The sequence below is a fragment of the Antechinus flavipes genome, chromosome 3 (assembly GCF_016432865.1).
Source record: "Antechinus flavipes isolate AdamAnt ecotype Samford, QLD, Australia chromosome 3, AdamAnt_v2, whole genome shotgun sequence".
Classification (NCBI taxonomy): Eukaryota; Metazoa; Chordata; class Mammalia; order Dasyuromorphia; family Dasyuridae; genus Antechinus; species Antechinus flavipes.
Genome location: NC_067400.1, coordinates 571,924,295 through 571,945,760, shown reverse-complemented (window position 1 = coordinate 571,945,760; position 21,466 = coordinate 571,924,295). Strand labels below are relative to the sequence as shown.

The 21,466-nt window shown below is 38.5% G+C and overlaps 1 protein-coding gene across 5 annotated transcripts in view; it reads right to left on the bottom strand.

Moving 5' to 3' along the window:
* Positions 1–21,466, bottom strand: part of PHC2 (polyhomeotic homolog 2) — a 149,140-nt gene that overhangs the window by 86,297 nt on the left and 41,377 nt on the right. For 4 of the 5 annotated variants that reach the window (XM_051987961.1, XM_051987964.1, XM_051987965.1 and 1 more), the window contains exon 2: positions 4,455–4,647. The gene's annotated coding sequence lies outside the window, so the exon portion shown is untranslated. Of the gene's footprint in view, positions 1–410; positions 517–4,454; positions 4,648–21,466 lie in introns of those variants that run through there. The other variant, XM_051987962.1, reaches the window with a different exon arrangement.

Below are 21,466 nucleotides of genomic sequence, written 5' to 3'. Positions count from 1 at the left end.
CCTGCCGCCCCCTCCCCACTCCCTCTTTCCCCACCCCACCCCCACCTTCATTTTCACATACAATCCAGCCCTGGACATAGCCTCTCATTTTCTCTTAGACTCCTACACTAACAGTCTCTCCTGTGTGCACATGCCTGTGCAGGCGCTTGCGAACGTACTTGCATTCTCCCAGACACAGGCACTTTTCTATACTGCCTGTATTTAGAGTGGCTCCCTTCAGCACCTCTACCCCACCCCCAACCACCCTTGCCTCTAAGATCACTCCAAAGGTCAAAGTTGCCCAGCTTCAGTCCCTGCTGCTGCTTCCTGTGACTGGGTGCACCCCTGCTACGTCTGGCTTCTTTAAAGGAAAAAGCCTCCAAGGTTGGCCCGACAGAGGAAAGACCCCAGCCCCAAACAGAGCGTCCTACCGTGGGATGCAGGTTTGTGGCTGCAGCCTCCTGGCCTGGGAGACCATCCCATTTATCTCTCTTTGTTCCACTCCCTCTCTCGCCTCCTGCACAAGGCTGCAATCACACACATACTCTGGGTCGGGAAAAAAAAAAAAGGACAGCCTAATTTCTTGATGATTATGTTGTTACCTAGCAACGGCCTATCAGGGGCTAGGCTTTTTGCCTGCAGTATTTCATGCAAATAGTTTGGAGAAATTGCAGGGTAACCCAGGCTGCTTAGGCTGCTCTTCTCAAGGGACACATTACTGAATAAAACAAACCAAAAAGGAGACTACCCAAACCATGCACATGCTTTGCATAGCAGGCTGTCTGAGTACTCTCACTGCCTCCTGCCCTCTCTGTGTGCAGAGGAAGCAGCTAAGCCTTCCCTGCTGTTTGGGGCACTCTCAATCACTCTCCCAAAGCTGGCCCACTCAGAGAAGCTCAAAAGTTCGGAGGAGCTTTTCTCCCTTTGCTCTGATTGCCCTCATCGACCAATCTGGGCTAAAGCAACTTTTGTTCTACTGGAAGACGAAAAGCCTACTTTTCCAGAAAAGTACCAAAAGTACTCTCCCAGCAGTAAGTCAAGAAGAGACTACCAGGAGAGAGCATTTTCAATTACTTTTCCTTCTTCCTTCCCATCTACACTTCTTCAGGACTCCCAGCTGGTCAGGATTTGCCTCCTGTTTAGTCAGCTCCATAAGCACCTCTGCCTCCTGGCAGTAAAACCCTGGTTTTACAACTGCATTCGACCTGGTGCCTCTTGGGAAAGGCCTAACTAAAGACAATGGCTAGGACTTGGCAGAGCTGATGAAAGATGGAATGTAGTAAGTGAATGTAGGGAAGGCTGTGAGAAGTCAGGCACGCTGACATGTTGTTAGAGTTGTGAAGTGATTGAACCTTTGTAGAAAACAAGGTGGAAGCATTCAGGGGGGAAGTTACCCGAATATTCATACTCTCAGAGCCAGAGAGCTCAGTGCTGAGCATATGCCACAACAGGTCTCTTCTACCTCTAAATTGATGCTCCTATCATCCTGGAATCCTATGGTTAGGGAATGGCTAAACAAACAGTGGTGAATGAAGACAGCTGAATACCACTGCACTTAAAGAAATGACAAATATGCAAAATTCAGAAAAAGACAGGAAGGCTTATGTGAACTGATGCAGAGTAAATCTACAATGATATAAATGAAAACAACAAAAGTAAGCTGACCCCTATAAAAATAAAATGAGCAATCTTGAGCCAGAGAAAAGGAAATAGGTTTTTCTTTTTTTTTCTGATGAGAGACTGGATTGATGCTCACTCTGTTAAATGCAGTCAATTAAATGGGTGATCATGTTTAATTAATTTTTTTCCTTCATGAAACCTGGGATAGGGCAGGTAAAGAGGGTGAGTTGTGAGCATGAGGGGTCTATCTGGAAATGGCCATGATGTAAAAAGAAGAGAGGTAAAGACAACATTAAAATAAAGACAATGGGTAAGGAAGCTTGATGGGTGATGCAGTAAATAAAGTGGTGGGCTTACTAACTGGAGGAAGATCTGAGTTCAAATATAGTCTCATATTCTCACTAACTGTATGATCTTGGTCAAGTCACTTAAACCTTTCTCATTTTCTTCATCTGCAAAATGAGGACAATAATAGGACTTAACCTCTCATAATTGTTGTGAGGATCAAATGAGATAATATGTGTGAAGTGCTTGAACCCAGAACCTAGTGCATAAATGGTGCTACCTAAATGCTTATCTCCTCTTCCACCACAACCCGAAAATCTTTGTACTCCTTTACAACAAGCTCCTTCTCTCTTGAATCCCCATTAGTCTGGCTTCTGACTCACACCAATCCATTGAAGCTACTCGCTCTAAGATGACCAGTGAATGAATCTACAGCTGTTAGGAAGTTGGGAATAGGCCCAAAGGTCAGAGAAAAGCTGGTGATCTTGGCTCCCATAGGGACAGGCATGGAAATGGACGTCCAGAAAAGAAGAGCAAGAAGGGTGTGGGCAATAAGGTTAGGAAAAAGGGAGGACTCCAGTGGAAGCTGGAATATGGACAGTCCGGAGTAGACTCCCTGAAGCCAGTTCACTCTGGCTCCCAATACTAGTGGGATCTGGGAAGGGTGAAGCCTGGGATAGGCTTCCCTCTATAAACATGGGCATTCTCTCAAGATTTTGTTCTTGTTTTTCTCTTTTCTCTTAGGATATTTTTTCCTTTGTTAATTCCTTCTATTGCTTGATGCCAATTATCACATCCATAGATTTATGAGTTGCCTATATTTCTGTTGGACGTTTTCACCTGGATATGTTACTAAAGAATCAACATGTCAGAAATTGAATTTAGATTATTTCCCCTGCAAAAAAATGCCCCTTTTGCTAACTTTTCTCTTGCCTTTGATGATCTTACCAATCTTGACTTGAAGTTAAAGTTTGAAGCTTTGGAATAATTTTTGATTCTTCATTCTCTCCTATCCTCCATATTCTGTCAGTTGCCAAATCCTATTCATTCTACACATCTACTATCCCTCAAATCTGTCCTCTCTTTACTATCCCAATGGCCACTATGCCAGTCCAATCCTCTATCACATCTCAGAAGCTCCCAGAGGTTCCCTTTTGTCAATATAAACTGTGAGTCTATGAGTTAAGCCAAGCTTCTTGAATTCCCTCAGTATCATCATACAGTCTATTCCCTATTCAGAAATTCTCTCCTTCCTCTATTCTATTCAATGAAATACTTTTCTTTCTTTAAGACCTCAGGTGCTGCCTCCTCCATGAAACCACCTCAGCCAAAAGTATTTTTTCCTCTTCAGATTTGCCCAGGGCACTTTGGATCTTTCCTTTGCCCCTATCATATTCTGCCTTGGATGAGACTATTCATATTCATGTCCTATTTCCAGAGTACCTAGTAAGACTATGAGAGAACAGAGACCTTGTCTTTATCCATGTGATACAAATCACCAGCATCTAGCACAGTATTTTACATACAGCAGGTGTTAAAAAATGTGTATTGAACTAAATTTCACTCAAAGAAGCAGTATTGCCTGATGGTTAGAGTGCTAGACTTAGAGTCAGAATTACCTCAGTTCAAGCCTATGCTACTTATTCATTTTGTGACTTGAATAAGTCATTTTAACTGCTCTGCCATTCTACTCTTATTTAGCAGGCTCCAAGTCAGAATATGAGAATGGGTCCACACAGATCTTTACCACCCTGGAAAGGATTACTCAAAGTTCTTGTTCAATACTCGATGCAAAAGATCTGTGGCCTTGACAACATGGAAACTTCCTCCAATAATGTAGACAACAGGCATCTGTGCCAGCCCCTCATGTGTCCCTCTTATCAGATGCTCATAAAAGTTCTACCCAATATGCTGTGGATCTTCCTCACTTTCTCTTGATACTGAGGGCCCACCAGTGCAACACACATGCTAGCTATTGGGTATCCTTCATTCTCAATCATGACCAGTTTACCTTTTTCAGTAATTATGCTTATATTTTTCTTCATAGTTCCTCATTTGTAGTGTGTTGTGGCCTTCTCACAGCTATTGGAAGCCGCTGGTGACACAGTGGATAGTGTGTTGGGTCTGGAGTCAGGAAGACCTGCGTTCAAATCCAGCTTCAAGGTTTCCTAACTATGTGATACTGGGCAAGTCACTTCTATCTGCCTCAATTTATTCAACTGTGGGAGATAATATTCTCAAAAAGGCTAATAAAAGCACCTATCCCACAGGGTTGTGGTAAAGATATTTGAAAAGTGCTTAGCCCAATATCTGGCACAAAAAGAGATACAGTGTAGCTTATCCCTTGCTTTTTCCTGTTTAATACCATAGATTAATACCATTTCTATGTTGCTCTTGCCTACCCCCAAAGAGCAGATGGTCACACTCTAGTAGTTATAATCAGGGATGACCAGGCAGCCTCATTTGCTTGAATTATATTACAATATCAGCTATAATCTGTCCTCTCCCAAGAAAAAAGAGTTGGAGAATCCTACTCACCTAAGATGGCTGGAGGACAAAATTCTACTTACCCCAGTCTCTACAGAAAGGGATGGTGTAGGGTACCAGATAACAACAAGGTCTTCATATCACGAAAAATTAACCAACTAAGATTCAGGTACCAAGACAATTGGAGACACTCTTCAAAGAAGGCAAGAAGACGAGTAATTTTGGGCTAGAACAGGTTTTCCCATCCAAAAGAGACTTCTTTTTTTCATGTGGAGCCTGCAATATAAAAGTCGATGCTAATTAATCTAGGCTGAATGGTGAGGAACTGGTAATAAACGTTTGAGGAATAAGAGCCAAACAAAAAGTGCAAGTCTGTTTTACAGTGGAAATGAATTTCGTGATAACATGTATATGAGCCATTAGATCAAGGCCAAGATTGGACTAGACCTCCCAGGGCTAGACTAAAATAGCTAGATATGCTGGGGCTGACTTCAATGTCAACTTGTATCCCAAAGCTAATCAGGACCTTAGTTTCCTAATCTGTCAAGTTAATGACTTCTAAAAAAGTCATCTAGCTCTAAATCTATGCTCCTGTGATTTTATAATTACCTCCCACTCAGGTCACTGTCTTCTTTTTAGCTGTTTTTTAATTCTCTACTATCTATGAGCTTTACTTCCCCTCAAAAATACCCTAACCAACAAATATTTATTAAATGCTATATGCAAGGCATGGGTTGCTAGGTGGCTCAATGGATAGAGCTCCAGGCCTGGAGTCAGAAAGAGAAGAGTCCAAATCTAGCCTCAGAGACTTTCTGTGTGATCCTGGACAAATCACTCAACCCTATGTATCTCAGTTTCCTCATGTGTAAAATGAGCTGAAGAAGTGTTTGGCCTTTCTTGATGCCATTTTGGGATTTTCTTGGCAAAGATATTGGAGTGGTCTGGCATTTCCTTCTCCAGCTTATTTTACAGATGAGACAACTGAAGCAAAAAGGTTAAGTGACTTGTCCAGGGATCCCAGAGCTAGGAAATGTCTAGGCTAGATTTGAGCTCATGAAGAGAGAAATCTTCCTGAATCCCCGCCCAGGGCTCTATCCACTGTGCTGTCCAATTGCCCCACAAAGGCAAAATGAAAAGCAGCCTGTGTTCTTAAGAAGTTTATATTACACTGAGAAGATACATATAAACAGATAAATATATTTGTGATAATTTGAAAAGGAAGGAGAGGGCACTAACAACCACGGAGATCTAAGAAAAGCTATCTGTAGTTGCTGGTACATGAGCAGAACCTTTCAGATTCTGCAACTGCCCCTGGTCCATTTCCCTACATAAGACCATGATCCCCTAGTAGTGATGCTGCAACTGGATGACAAGACCAGGCATTTAGAGACAAGAAAACTAGACATGATTTCTTAAGTGCCTTGAATGGTGTTTAGAATCAATGGAGTATGGAATGGAGGAGAGGGGAAAGACAAGGAGAAATGTTATAGCCATTTGCAGTCTGGAGATGCTCTAGTCCCTGAGCAGCCCCATTTATTCTGCATAATTGCTTCATTTCCACTGGCAGTGCATCTCAAAATGAATTTCATTGCTGGTGCCTGGGATATCATATTGATTACCAGGCTTCATTGATTCCTATCTGGCTAATTAGCATATAAATTAGCCATTTGGGGAAAGCATTAGGCAAAATTGAATTTTCTTTTTAATCCTCTTTCAGAAGGTAAATGAAAATAGATGTGACCTATTAGGATCAGTGCCCTTCTTATACCTCAATCCAGCCACTCTATTTAGCTAGACTATTCTCTGGATAAGGAGAAGAGGCTCAAGTTCATAAAGGAAGCCTTATGTGCATTGCTGGAGCCCTCTCATAAGGTTATCAGGAGAATCTGGAGTGCAGAGAAGGTCCCTAGGCTGAGGGAGTATTTCCTCTAGAACAGTTCCCCTGAGCTCCAAGGTATTTAACTGTCAGGCACACTAACACTGATCTTTATAAGCCACTCACTTCAAAGGCAAGGGTTCTTCTGTGGATCACTTTGACATCAGACAGCAGGAAAGAACGTGCAAAATTTCCAGAAATTTGGGGCTGTGTTTCTCTGGAGAGAAAAGTCAGCTTTGAATTCTCCCCCTCTACCTAGTCGCCATTTCCCAGCTTGCTGGTCTCTGAAACAGGCTTATTAAGCTAACCATTCCCTGGAGACATGTAGGTTTTGTGCTCCATTTTTGTGGGCAGGGCTTAACAACTAATTACCTTCAATTAGAATAACAGAATCATACCATTCCAGAATAGTAAAAACCTTAAGAGACGATCTGGTACAATTCTCTTATTATACTAAGAGGAGACTGGGACTCGGGAAGATTCAGGAACGTGCCTGTCTTCCCAGAGTTGGTAAGGATTTAAACCAGGCTTTTCTGAGTCTCAGTCCAGCAGGTTCTTTATTCTACCATACGAGGCAACATGAGTGAGCATCAGTGAGAGCCGGGAGGGTCATCGTTATGATTACATTATCATCATCACTGTCACTTATTTGCAAATTCAAAGCTCTGAGGAGCCACATAATTACAGCTGGATCCATTCCTGGAAGCTCAGACTCATCAGCAGGATGATGAGCCAAGGATGGTTGGTGGTAGACAGGCCATGAAAAATTCAACTGCTATCTTTGGCCAGGCTGATGCCCACACAAGAAAGCAGCTCTCTCTGCATGTCCTGCCTGAGACACTAGTGCTCAACTCCAAAGAGTTGGGGGGAAGCAGTTCAGCTTCAGAATGACTGCTCTTGTCTTCCGAATTGTAACCTGACCCAGATGGGAGATTTATGTTCTGGGGAATTCAGCCATGTGGTTGCTTTGCATTTCTACAGTGGCCTTCCGCTTTCCAGGCAGCCAATCTTAATTGAGCAGCCACCATAATGAAAAAGAAGACACAGTCCTTCCCTCACACCCAGCCCATGCCCACTTCCCTACAAGAAGCTCAGTGTGTTTTCCCAAACACAGGTCCAACATTCGAAAAAGCTTCCAGAACATTTGCAAAGTAACAAGTAAATGAGCCCAGGGAGGAGAGTAATGAAAAGCACTCTGAATGTGAAGCCATCACTGACTAGTTATGTTATCATGGGCAAGTCACTCAACATCTCTGAGTCTAAGGATCCTCATTTGTAAATAAAATTACTTACACCATCCATTCTTAACAGTTATTTTGTTAACTTAAAAATGCTCTAAGATGAACTACTGTTACCCCCAATGGCCCCAATATTGTTTCTAATTTTTATTGGTGGATGAAAGCATAGATGGGATGCTTATTAAGTCTATAGATGATATAAAATTGGGAGGGATGGCTAATTTGTTGGATGACAAAGGCAGGATCCAGAAAACTTAATCAAGATCTTGAATCTAACAAGAGCATTAAAATTAACAGGGCAGGTGGGGGTGGGGAGGTTGCCTAGGCAGTGCAATGGATAGAGCACCAGCTCTGAAGTCAGGAGGATCGAATTAAATACAACCTCAGACAATTCATTTAATCCCAAGTATCTCATCAAAATAAATAAATAGATAAATGAGCAGAAATAAATGTAGAGTCTAGATTCAACAAATCAACAATACATGTGAAGGCTAAAGAAAAAATCACTAGACAGCTAAAATGAAAAAAAAATACAAGAGTCTGTAGATTGTAGAAAATAGTGTATAACATCTCCTCCCCAAAAAGGAAAAAAAAGCTAACCTGATCTTAGTTTGTCAAGAGAGCTATAGCACCTAAAAGACAAAGCTGCCCTCTGTCCTGGTCAGACCCCATTTAAAAATAATTTTGTTTAAATATTTATAATTGTGTGACAAAGAATTGAAAATTGAGGGGCTGCCCATCAATTTTGAGAATTATTGAATAAACTGTGTATATAAATGTAATGAAATACTATTGTTCTATAGGAAATGATGAGCAGGATGATTTCAGAAAAGCCTGGAAAGACTTATATGAACTGATTCTGAATGAAGTAAGCAGAACCAAGAGAACATTGTACACAGTAATAGCAATATTGTGTGATGCTCAAACTATAAATGACTTAGCAATACAGTGATTCAAGATAATTCCAATAAACCTGTAATGGAAAATGCAATCCACATCCAGGCAAAGAACTATGAAGATGAATGTGGATCGACACATTCCATTTTCACCTTAAATTTTTTTCTTTCTCATGGTTTTTCCCTTATTTTCCAATTCTTCTTTCACAACCTGATTAATATGGAAATATGTTTGACATGATTGCACACTTATAATTCATACAGATTGCTTGCTCTCTTGGGGAGGGAAGGAGAAAAATTTGGAACTCAATTTTACAAAATGAGTGTTGAAAATTATACATATAATTGGGAAAATATAAAATACTATTAAGTGGAGGGAAAAGTATTTTGTTCAGTTCTGGGTACCACATTTTGAGAAAGCCATTGATAATGTGTAGTATGTGTTTAGGAGAAAGCCACCAAGATCACAGTGGACTCAGCCATGCAAAAATCTGTTCAAGGCTTGGGAAGGACAAGATCATTTTCTTAAATTATCAGGATGACTGACAAAAGGAAGTAGGGTTAGATTCATTTTGAGTGTTCCCATGGGGTAGTAGTAGAAAAGAAGGGTAGAAGCTGCAGCTGGACTCTGACCCTGGGACCCTAGGCTCTCCTAGATCATTTTCCCCTTTTTCTTGCCTGGAATCAGGTTTCCTTATTGCCATCATTTCCAAACTATATTGGCACATGTGGAATCCCTTGATCCATTAGAAAATAAGCTCCTTGAGTGAAGGGACTGTCTTGTTTGCATTTGTGTTAATGATCAGCACAATGCTTGGTACAATAAACCCTTTTTCATTCATTCATTTGTCCTCACAGTATTTTCAGTATTCTTTGTCAGCATGTGGATAGCCTTCCTGGGTCTACTTCTGTCCATATAATGGAGGGAACTAGCTCCCAACTCAGAGAATATGCTGATATTCTTTGTCTCCCTTGTGATAAAGAAAAAATTGTTTAATTAGCTACTGAAGAAAGAGAAATTTCTATCTCTTACTAGCAACTTTTGAGTGAAAAGAAAACAGCACTGTGGATATCCAGGTAGGGAGAAAGTAGCCCCTTAGTACCAGTGACAGGCATTTCATCTCCCCACCTAGGCTACTACTACCCTATTGGCTATGAAACAAAGGAGTCTATGATTCTGTTCCTGTAGTATCTTTTTCCTGCTCTTAGGTGAATAAATATTAGAGATGATATACAGAACACAGAGAAGTCCATCAGTGTCACCACTGGGTCTGTATTTCAAAGACATCATAAGAGGGAAAAGGACCCACATATGCAAAAATGTTTGTAGCAACTCTTTTTGTAGTGGCAAGAAAAAGTGAGTGGATGACCAAGTAGGATTTATACCAGGAATGCAGGGCTGGTTCAATATTAGGAAAACTATTAACATAATTGACTATATCAACAACCAACCAAACAAAAACCATATGATCATCTCAATAGATGCAGAAAAAGCATTTGATAAAATCCAACAGCCATTCCTAATAAAAACACTTGAGAGCATAGGAATAAAAGGACTTTTCCTTAAAATAGTTAGGGGCATATATTTTAAACCTTCAGTAAGCATCATATGCAATGGGGAAAAACTAGAACCTTTCCCAGTAAGATCTGGAGTGAAACAAGGCTGCCCACTATCACCATTATTATTCAATATTGTATTAGAAACACTAGCCTCTGCAATAAGCGTCGAGAAAGAGATTAAAGGAATTAGAGTAGGCAATGAGGAAACCAAACTATCACTCTTTGCAGATGATATGATGGTATACCTAGAAAACCCCAGAGATTCTACTAAAAAGCTATTAGAAATAATTCATAATTTTAGCAAAGCAGCAGGATACAAAATAAATCCCCATAAATCCTCAGCATTCTTATACACCACCAACAAAATCCAAGAGCAAGAGATACAAAGAGAAATTCCATTCAAAATAACTGTTGATAGCATAAAATATTTGGGAATCTACCTACCAAAGGAAAGTCAGGAATTATATGAGCAAAATTACAAAAAAGTTTTCACACAAATAAAGTCAGACTTAAATAATTGGAAAAATATTAAGTGCTCTTGGATAGGCCGAGCGAATATAATAAAGATGACAATACTCCCTAAACTAATCTATTTATTTAGTGCTATACCAATCAGACTTCCAAGAAAATATTTTAATGATTTAGAAAAAATAACAACAAAATTCATATGGAACAATAAAAAGTCGAGAATCTCAAGGGAATTAATGAAAAAAAAATCAAATGAAGGTGGCCTAGCTGTACCTGATCTAAAATTATATTATAAAGCAGCAGTCACCAAAACCATTTGGTATTGGCTTAGAAATAGATTAGTTGATCAGTGGAAAAGGTTAGGTTCACAAGACAGAATAGTCAACTATAGCAATCTAGTGTTTGACAAACCCAAAGATTCTAAATTTTGGGATAAGATTTCATTATTTGATAAAAACTGCTGGGATAACTGGAAATTAGTATGGCAGAAATTAGGCAAGGACCCACACTTAACACCACATACCAAGATAAGATCAAAATGGGTCCATGACCTAGGCATAAAGAACAAGATTATAAATAAATTAGAGGAACATAGGATAGTTTATCTCTCAGACTTGTGGAGGAGAAAGAAATTTGTGACCAAAGATGAACTAGAGACCATAACCGATCACAAAATAGAAAATTTTGATTATATCAAATTAAAAAGCCTTTGTACAAACAGAACGAATGCAAACAAGATTAGTAGGGAAGCAACAAACTGGGAAAACATCTTTACAATTAAAGGTTCTGATAAAGGCCTCATTTCCAAAATATATAGAGAACTGACTCAAATTTATAAAAAATCAAGCCATTCTCCAATTGATAAATGGTCAAAGGATATGAACAGACAATTTTCAGATGAAGAAATTGAAACTATTACCACTCACATGAAAGAGTGTTCCAAATCACTATTGATCAGAGAAATGCAAATTAAGACAACTCTGAGATATCACTACACACCTGTCAGATTGGCTAAGATGACAGGAAAAAATAATGATGAATGTTGGAAGGGATGCGGGAAAACGGGGACACTGATGCATTGTTGGTGGAGTTGTGAACGAATCCAGCCATTCTGGAGAGCAATCTGGAATTATGCCCAAAAAGTTATCAAACTGTGCATACCCTTTGATCCAGCAGTGTTTCTATTGGGCTTATACCCCAAAGAGATACTAAAAAAGGGAAAGGGACCTGTATGTGCCAAAATGTTTGTAGCAGCCCTGTTTGTAGTGGCTAGAAACTGGAAAATGAATGGATGCCCATCAATTGGAGAATGGCTGGGTAAATTGTGGTATATGAATGTTATGGAATATTATTGCTCTGTAAGGAATGACCAGCAGGATGAATACAGAGAGGCTTGGAGAGACCTACATGGACTGATGCTAAGTGAGATGAGCAGAACCAGGAGATCATTATACACTTCGACAACGATATTGTATGAGGATGTATTCTGATGGAAGTGGATTTCTCTGACAAAGAGACTTAACTGAGTTTCATTGGATAAATGATGGACAGAAACAGCTACACCCAAAGAAGGAACACTGGGAAATGAATGTGAACTATTTGATTTTTGATTTTCTTCCTGAGTTATTTTTACCTTCTGAATCCAATTCTCCCTGTGCAGCAGGAGAATTGTTCGGTTCTGCAAATATATATTGTATCTAGGATATACTGCAACATATTTAACATATATAGGACTGCTTGCCATCTTGGGAGGGGAAAAAACGAAACATAAGTGATTGCAAGGGATAATGCTGTGTAAAAATCATCCTGGCATGGATTCTGTCAATACAAAGTTATTATTAAATAAAATTAAATTAAAAAAAAAGAAAAAGTGAGTGGATGCCCAGTAAATGGGGAATGTTTGAATAAGGAATATTGTTAAGGATCATGCCTAAGTGAAGGGGCAGGTCAATTCTCTAAGAGCCTCCACAATTGTGAATCATTACACTTGAAGGAGTTGCAAAGCAGCCTTCATCGATGTTCCTTGTGGATTGGGAATGAAATAAATTGGAGAGAAGAGAAGAGACGTCAGAGAACACAACTGTCTCTCAGTCTCTTTGTATCATTATCATTATCATCATCATCCTCTCACATGAAGAGATCTATTCTACAAGTCTGAGTTAGACCTCCAGCAGCCACTGGCAGGTAGCTCCTATGTCACAACAGAATATAATGGAATATTACTGTTCAATAAAAAATGATGAACAGGCTGATTCAGAAAAGCCTAGAGAAACACAGACTGATGCAATGAGCAAAACCAGGAGAACATTGTACACAGAAACAAGATTATGTGGTAATCAACTATGACAGACTTAGCTCTTCTTAGCAATGCAGAGATCCAAGATAATCCCAATGGATTTGGGATGGAAAATGCTATCCTTATCCAGAGAGAAAACTATGGAGACTGAATATGAATTAAAAAATATTATTTTCACCTTTGTTGTTTTTTTTTTCTGTTGGTCTGATTTTTCTTACACAATATGACAAATATAAAAATATGTTTAAAAGGATTGCACCTATTTAACCTATTTCAGTTTGCTTGCTATTTTGGGGAAGGGGAAGGGAAGAAAAGGGACAGAAAAAAATTTGGAATACAAAATCTTACAAAAGAAAATGCTGAAACTATATGTGTATTTGGAAAAATAAAAATAATATTAAGAGACAGACAGAGACACATACAGAGATATGATATACCAGGTTGCACACTTTGAAGAGTCACCAAAGGTTTTGCAATGGTACTTCATGGCAGAGACTGCCAAAGCCACTGCAACTAATCTAAATGAGGGACCAGCATAATCCAGGAGTGACCTATCAGATTGCAATCTAGCAGTGAGTTAACACAGAAGCTAAGATTTCATGTTCTACAAGCAAAAGATCAATTCATCTATATACTATATCACACTCAGAAGTGAATTTGGAAGCTGAATATTAAGTAGTAATCATTTTGAGTTGGAGCCCACAATTTTCAGACTACAAGCTAATAAAGGGAAAGGTATGCTCCTGCTAGGGAAAAATATTTTATACTCTGGGTTTTAATATATTTTTCCAATAAATATCATTTTGTTTAAATTAACTGATGTTAACTGATATTGGGGAAAAACAAATGGTCAAATTGATAATGGCAAGTTATTACCTAGTATTGGCAATTGATATTAAAGGAAATATATCAAAATGGAAGCTAATATGTGACAGCATTAAAAAAAATCACTCCCAAATCCTCAGTGTTACTACTAGAACTCTATGAGATGTAGTCTTGCTTGAAGGGACTTACTTGCGGAGTGAGGACTAGGAGAACGAACCTAGGATCTATATGTGTAGCATTTATATGAAATCAATGATAAAATGAAACTAAAGACTACTTATCAGAACCCATCTTGAATCTAGAGGAAATTAATGACATACAAGCTTCTCCTTTTGTTGGAAAAGTAAAGAATTCTGCGGGCCTGGGGTGTACATCTCAATATGTTGGGCAGTATTAGGAAGTTTTGCTAAATTTTTCTTTTTTTGTTACAAGGGAAAGCTAAGGGAGAGGAGAAGTCATATTCAAAGATGATACTGAAGAGCTAGAAAGGATCTTAGAACTGTTCAACTCATTTATTTTACTGATGAAGAGATCAAGGCCCAGAAAAGTTGAATCATTTGCCTCATTTCACAAAAGCAGTAAGTGGCAAAATCAGAATTTTAACTTGGATCTACTGACTCCAAATATAGTATTCTTCCTACTTTACCAAACTGCCTTTTTCTCTCATAAAAATGTATAACTTGGACTTGATTAGAAAGTGACTAGTCACTAGGGAGACTAGCAAAAGGGGCTATCACAAGAGTGCTAGCAAAATACAATAAGATGCTAGGTTAGAGTTATGTTTGAGTAATTGTGGGCAATGGTTATCTGAAAAATGATATAGAAGAAATACAGGCAGAAAACTGATAGGAGGCAAAGGAGAAATTGGGAAGAGCTGAAAATAGCTATAAGAATATATTAGCCTGGGGCAGCTAGGTGGCGCAGTGGATAGAGCACCAGCCCTGAAGTCAGGAGGATGTGAGTTCAAATGTGACCTCAGACACTTAACACCTCCTAGCTGTGTGACCCTGGGCAAGTCACTTAACCTCAATTGCCTAAGTAAAAAAACAAACAAACAAACAAAAAGAATATATTAGCCTATAAGAGTGAACAAGAAAGATCTGTCCTATTTCCTCCCCACTCTAAAGGATTCTGTACTTTACTGCAAGACTAATACTTCTTAAAGGCTATTTTCATACTCAACAATCTTTAATAATTTGATCTTTCTTATCGCATCAATATAAATTTTTTCAGGTTGGCTTTAAGGAGCTGATGTAGTGGAAAGAAATCAGACTTGGAAACAGAAGACTTGGGTTATAGCCAAGCCTCTGACTGTTACTAGCCATATGGCCATTTGGTTTAGTTTTCTCACCTGTAAAATGGAGGAGATAATACTTGCTTTTCCCTACAGTCCAGAGTTACTGTGATGATCAGATAAAAAATTTTATGTGAAAACACTTTGCAGACACTTTTTTTTTTTTTTTTTTGCTGAGGCATTTGGGGTTAAATGACTTGCCCAGGGCCACACAGCTGAGACTTATTAAGCGTCTGAGAGCACATTTGAACTCAGGTCCTCCTGACTTCAGGACTAATACTCTATCCATTGCGCCGCCTCACTGTCCCTCTTTGCAAACTTTCAAAGTCCTAAGCAAATCGAGGGAACCAAGGAGTATTAGTTCTCAAAAGCTCCCACTTAGCATCACCATCCCTAATTTCTTACTAGATCAGTTTTCTTACAAACTCCACATTTTAACCAGCATGTTCAAGGTTGGTAGCAGGATAAGTCACATTTCAATTAAATTTATTACAAGGTCCTTGAGATCAGAGAATGTTTTTCATTTTTGTTTTAGGAGAAAATCAAGATGGAAGATACCTCAAAAGCCATCTAGTCCCATATAAATCCTTTAATCTTTACAAAAGAAGAAACTGAAGTTTAGAGAATTAAGTGATTAGCCCAAGGCCACACAGATTGAGAGTCAGAGGTGGGATTTGAATACATACCCTTTGGATATTTGGGAATAGCACTCTTCCCTTTTATCCCTAACACCTAAGAGGCAGAGGGATTTAATGAACAAAAACCAGTTTGGGAGTCATAAAGAGGTGGGTTCAAGCTCTGCTTCTTACACATATTACTGATCATGAATAAATTATTTAAAATCTCAGTGCTCAAGATTACCCAAGAGGCATTAGGAAGCCTTCATACTAGATGTGTCAACAGAATGTAATATCTTAAATTCTTCAGCATTTCTTTAGACCCTCCATTCTTGTCGGAATTTAGATACACTCTTGCTCTTGCGGTGTATGAGCCTTTGGTGGTGAACTCCCAACTTATGCCATGGCAATCTACTTGCCATGCCTGTTCATTCTGGGGGCTCTTTTGGAAGTTTTAAAATCTCTAAAATGCTTATTTGACCCCTTGCTTAACTGCCTTTGATCTGCAATTAGCAGCTTCCAAACAAAGCCCTTATTTAACAGATGCTGCCCTCATCTGTCATTTGTAAGATCTCAAGTAAGATTTCAGCTGTTAACTCCTAAACTACTCTTCTCTTTCTTCCCATGGCTGATCAGACGGTAGTCATTTTCTACCTTCCTGTCTCTGCTGTTTTGTTATGCAGTAGGTATAAGTCTCATCAGCTGACCTCTAACATAAGTGTGCCCAATTAATAACAGAGATTTCAAAAGTTCTTGTTCAAGAATATAACTATTGCTAACCAGTGCTCAAACACTTTTTCAATGGACATCCTTTGGGCTAACGATCTCAAGCAGCTCACCACACAAACCAATGCACAAAGCCAAGTATATACACAAAATAGGAAAACACAAAGATAATCAAAGACAGCTGCCCAGAAGGACCCAACGAGGTCTCACTTTTACTCTTGCACTCCTTCTTTACCCACCCCCTCAGATCTACCATCTCTGTGCAGTGGGCCAGCCCAGAAGTCCAGGTACTGCATGTTTGTAATATGCTCTCTAGGCAGTGTGTGTGAGGCACTGGTGTCCTTGTTAGGGATGCTGGAAAGAGTTGCTGCCTTTATGCCCCTACAAGCTGGCTGTCCCACCTCTGGGACCAATGAGCAAGAGAGCAAAAACTCATGAAACATGGGGTGAAATACATCTTGAGGCTAGAAAACTGGTTGGAAACTACTACTATCTGGACAATGCAAAAGATCCTATAGTTTGCTTCCCCAGTTTTTCTGGGGACCTCTTTGGGTTTTGAGATTCTGAAAGGACTTCCTCAGGGCTCTATGGCAATGTGTCCATTGTTCAGAGATATCTTTAGGCACTTAAGAGTATCTTCTGTAAGAGGTTCTAAGGTAGGGGTAAAAATAATAGAAAATCATAGAGAGGAAGTGTTTATGATAAATAGGACAGACCAATTTTCTTTGCAATAAGAGGTGTAGCAATGAAGGCATTTTTTTTCGTGTTGTGCAGTAGGTGGTGGAAAAACAAACTTTAAGAAGGCAGTGAAATAAGAAATTGATGCAAATTGGGAACCCCAAATTAACACAATGTGAAAAGAAAGAACCTCTTTGTTAACACCTTTGTGGTGTTGATGAGAGACTAGGAAAGTGCACTTAAGTGAGCCATTTTGGTGATAGTCTTCATTACTACTAGGGTAGAGTCTTCCCTTTAAGAAAGCAGCAACTCAGGGAAATTCATCCTCCTTTCCCCTGGGCATTTGAGAGGTTAGTCTGTACTTACTATAAGAGAGGGACCTCTCTAAAGGAACCTTTGCTCAGGCATAGAATCCAAATCCTCAAATAGGCTCTTATTGCAATTCAACCATCCTTTTAATCTATTCAACAGTCTTTTTAGTCTACTCTTTTTGACTTAATATCTCACTCTTCATAGTGATGGCTCCAATCCTTTTTTTTTCTTTTGTCACCAACTATTTTCCATACTTAAATAAGATAACTTTTCTACTTCACCATAAAAATTAGAGCCATTCCATGACAATTTCCTCAGCTCCATTCCTTAAAATTTCTCAGCATTACTACTATCTCTTTTTTCCTTTCCTCCTGTCACAGAAGAGTTATGCCTACTATTCACTATGAATAATCCTTCTTCCTGGGCACTTAATCCTGTCACTTCATCTTCTTCAGGTCCTTTATCCATCAGTCATTCTTTTTTCAATCACTCCCTTAGCTTTAGTTCTTTCCCATCTATCTACAAACATGCTCATGTCTCCCCAATCTTAATAACAAATAAAAAGTGTTCCCTTTGCCCTTTTATACCCAATCCAGCTATTTTTCTCTCTACCCTTTCATGGTCTTCCTCAAACCTTGCTATTATGGCTTCTTCTCCCACTCTTTTAATATTACCCTTAAAAAAGTACCAATGGCTATTTCCCCCTCAGTCTTCCTCCTCCTTGATATTGCTGCAGCTTTTGACCCAGTACATTTCCTATTTTTATATTCTCTCTCTTCCCTCAATTTCAGAGAAACCACACTTTCTAGATTCTATTACATCTTGAATAATTCAATCTTGATCTTTTCTCTATCATTTGCTTCTCATCCTCTTCCTTATCTTTTAGTATAGATTTTCTCCAAGCATCTGTCCTTGGCTATAATCTCTTCTGTTATATTTCTATACTTTCTCCTTAATTATTCAATAATTCCACAATTAAAGATGCCATTTCTATATAGATCGGGGATTGAATTTTAGTGAAATCCATGTTTTAAATGAATAAAATAAAATATATAGTATTGCAAAGGAAGGCAATTATGTCAAAATAGAATTTTCAAAACATTTAAACTAAACAAGTTCGCAGACCTCAGATTAAGAGCCTTTGGTTTAAATGAATTCCAAATCTATATTTCCAGTTCTGACTATTTCTCTAAGATCCAGATCTACATTTATGTTCCACTAGCATGCAGAGTAAATCAAACTGATTTTTTTTCTCTAAATTTTCTTCTTACCTCATTACTTCTATTCATAACATCATTACTTGGTTGGTCTTCCCTGTTCTTCAGCTTATTTTTGACTCATCTCTTTCTCTTACCTCTCATATCCAACTAGTTATCAGGTCCTGTTAATTCCATCTCCAGATTTTTAAAATTCATCCCCTCCTCTGTATTCCCAAAGATTATCTATATTTCTTCCCACATTATGCGTTCTTATATGAAACTGAGACCAAGAACTAACTTTTCTACTGAGATTAATTCAATGTATCCCTTTATGTTCTCTGCTTTGAGAACCATTTGGTAGATCACTTGTTTTCACAGGCACAGAGACTAAGTCAAATTCCAGGGGGGAAGAATATGAAAGTTATCCCTATCACTGTCAAAGGATTCTTGGAAGTGAGATTAAAAATGTTATTTTAATTTCATCATTGGAGAGCTCCTGTGTATTGGTTTGAGGCTGCTGTGAATATGGGCTGAGTGAGTGGTGAGAGACTGGTGTCTATGATAACTTAAGATTCTGATCTTCTGTTAGAAATGTAAGACCCAGGAAGGTACAACATTTCTCTCAAAACTATGAGTATAGCCATGTGCTATTTTAGCTTGCTGCTAAACCAATAAAGACTCTAAGTATCGACTTGTTTTAGACTTCCCTAGTGTGAATGAGTCGGGAAATGTGAGGTCTATTTATTTTAAATGATATTTTTTTTGTTTTGTTTTTTAGGCTTAGCAATAGTGTGGTAATCTACTAGGAAGATTTCAGCCAATCTGTAAAGCTTTAGTATGATTGCCTCAAACAGCAATATGTCTTATGCAGTTGATTTTTAGACAGGCAGTAGTTTTAATAGAGTTCCTTCAAGATTTTTCAGACTGAAAGCGGAGCATAATTGCTTCCAAAATGCTTATCTAAGATCAAATGTGAGAGATGATTCTTGACATCTATATCAATGGTGTCAAATTCAAATAGAAATAAATGGCAGACAATGATTCTTATATAAGGATCCCTAAAAGCCACATATTGACTTACTTTTAAAATGTTATGTTTTATAAAATATCACATATAATTCTATGTATATATAATTTACACATGCATTTGTTGCATAAAATATTTGTCAAATATTTACCAATTATATTTTAATCTGATTTGGGTTACACTTGAGAATGTTGCAGATATGGCATATTTTTGATATTTCTAATCTATGACAGATGAGAATACATGTATGAAAAAAATTAGGAAATACAAAAAAATTACATTATAATTCCATTAAAATGCAAATGACATAATATAAATTTAGATGCAGCTCATGGGTCAGATCATGTCCTTTAAACATAACTCTCGTTGGTGGCACCCATTGTAATAAGGTGAGTAGAATAACTCAACATCAGGGATGTAACAGGGTGCTTTAGAATATGGTCTTGAGAAATAGATATAATCTCTCAAGTCAATGTGAAAAGATAAAGCTTTTGATGAAGCTCTCTCAATTTCCTTGGGATGTGAAAGTAGTTAAGTATTTGTCACTAAAAAGAACTTTTCAGAATTTTATAACTTATGAAGACCTCAAACTTCATGTAGAAAGGTAGAGTTTTGAGTCCAAGGGTTGATCCTTGTGAACTGTGAGTCTGTAGGCAGTTTCTTAATTGCTATGAGTTCCCCCCTTCTCATCTATAAAATAGGAATACTCTTTGTATATTCTATGCCTCTTTTTATCCTCTTTCTTTCCTTAAATTGTTCTGTCCCTCCTAATTCCAAGGAAATAATTCATGGAGAGAAAGACAGGCCAAGAAGTTTCTGATGATCTTAATACAGAAGGGTATTATCCCTTCCTCTTCATTAGGACTAAAGGAGAATATGTTAATAATGTGGCAAGGTAAGGGAGCACTATTTATTTTTGGGGGGGGGATGGAGGGAGGGATCTGCTGAGGTAATTAGGGTTAAGTGATTTGTCCAGGGATTACACAGCTAGGAAGTATTAAATGCTTGAAGTCACATTTGAACTCAGGTCCTCCTGACTTCAGGACCAGTGCTCTGTCCACTGAGCCATCTAGCTGTCCCTATGGGAAACTATTTGTATGATACATGCAGCATCCTCCTTTGCTTCCTCCTTGTCTTTTTTTTTTCCTTGCCATTCAAACTCTTTCCAGCATAGTCAAGAAAAAGCCTGAGCTTTTCTAGAGCTGAAATGATGACTAGGAGACAGGAGGAGAAAAAACTTCAAAGATGCTGGGATTAACAAATATTAGGAATGTGTTTGAGCTGGTGAGTTGGATAAAACTGATCTCTTGTAGATCATGAGTCAGAGCATGGAAGCTCTTCGTTATCCTCCATTTCTCTTTCTTAATCCATGTTGCTGAGACAGTGTCCATTCCAACCCCTATTTGTTTCCCCTCAGTGTGTATAAGGTAATTTCTTCTGGTGACACTTGAAGATCTGTAAGGGAAATGGGAAGAGGGCTATGATATGGGTGGAACAAATGGCTTCACACAGTCTAGTTAGCTTTCCATTTCATTCTCTGTATAATTAACCCTGTGATCATAGCACAGTAAATTCTACATTCATGAATGTAGTGAAAAGTAGAGAGATTAGAACACAGATGAAATGGAGGTGAGAGAGGAGTGAGAGTCCATACAGTAGATTCCTATTTTAATATTCTGAGCAATATTTCATTTCATTCCCTAGATTAAATTTGGACCTGGCTAAAAAGGAGTTAATCCAAGTTAATAACATAAAGTAGCAGCTATATATTTGCAGGATGGGTGCTCTCTGGTGGCCATCTGGGATATATGTAATTTTTAAGAAAGGGATATGTCCTTCCCGTGCTTGAGACACAATTCTAGGCTGGCAGCTTAAATAGAGTGTCGCCTGGTGGGCAATTCAGACTTTACACTTTTTTAATGGATCTTTAATATAGAGACAAGTTGTCATTCTGGAGGAAGACAGTATTTAACCCATACAATCAAAAGGGACCAATGTTCCTTCCTGCATAACTACTTAATGAGATGTCACATTTTATAGTAAACATAGAAATGGTCTAAATCATGAAGATCTGAGTTCAAGA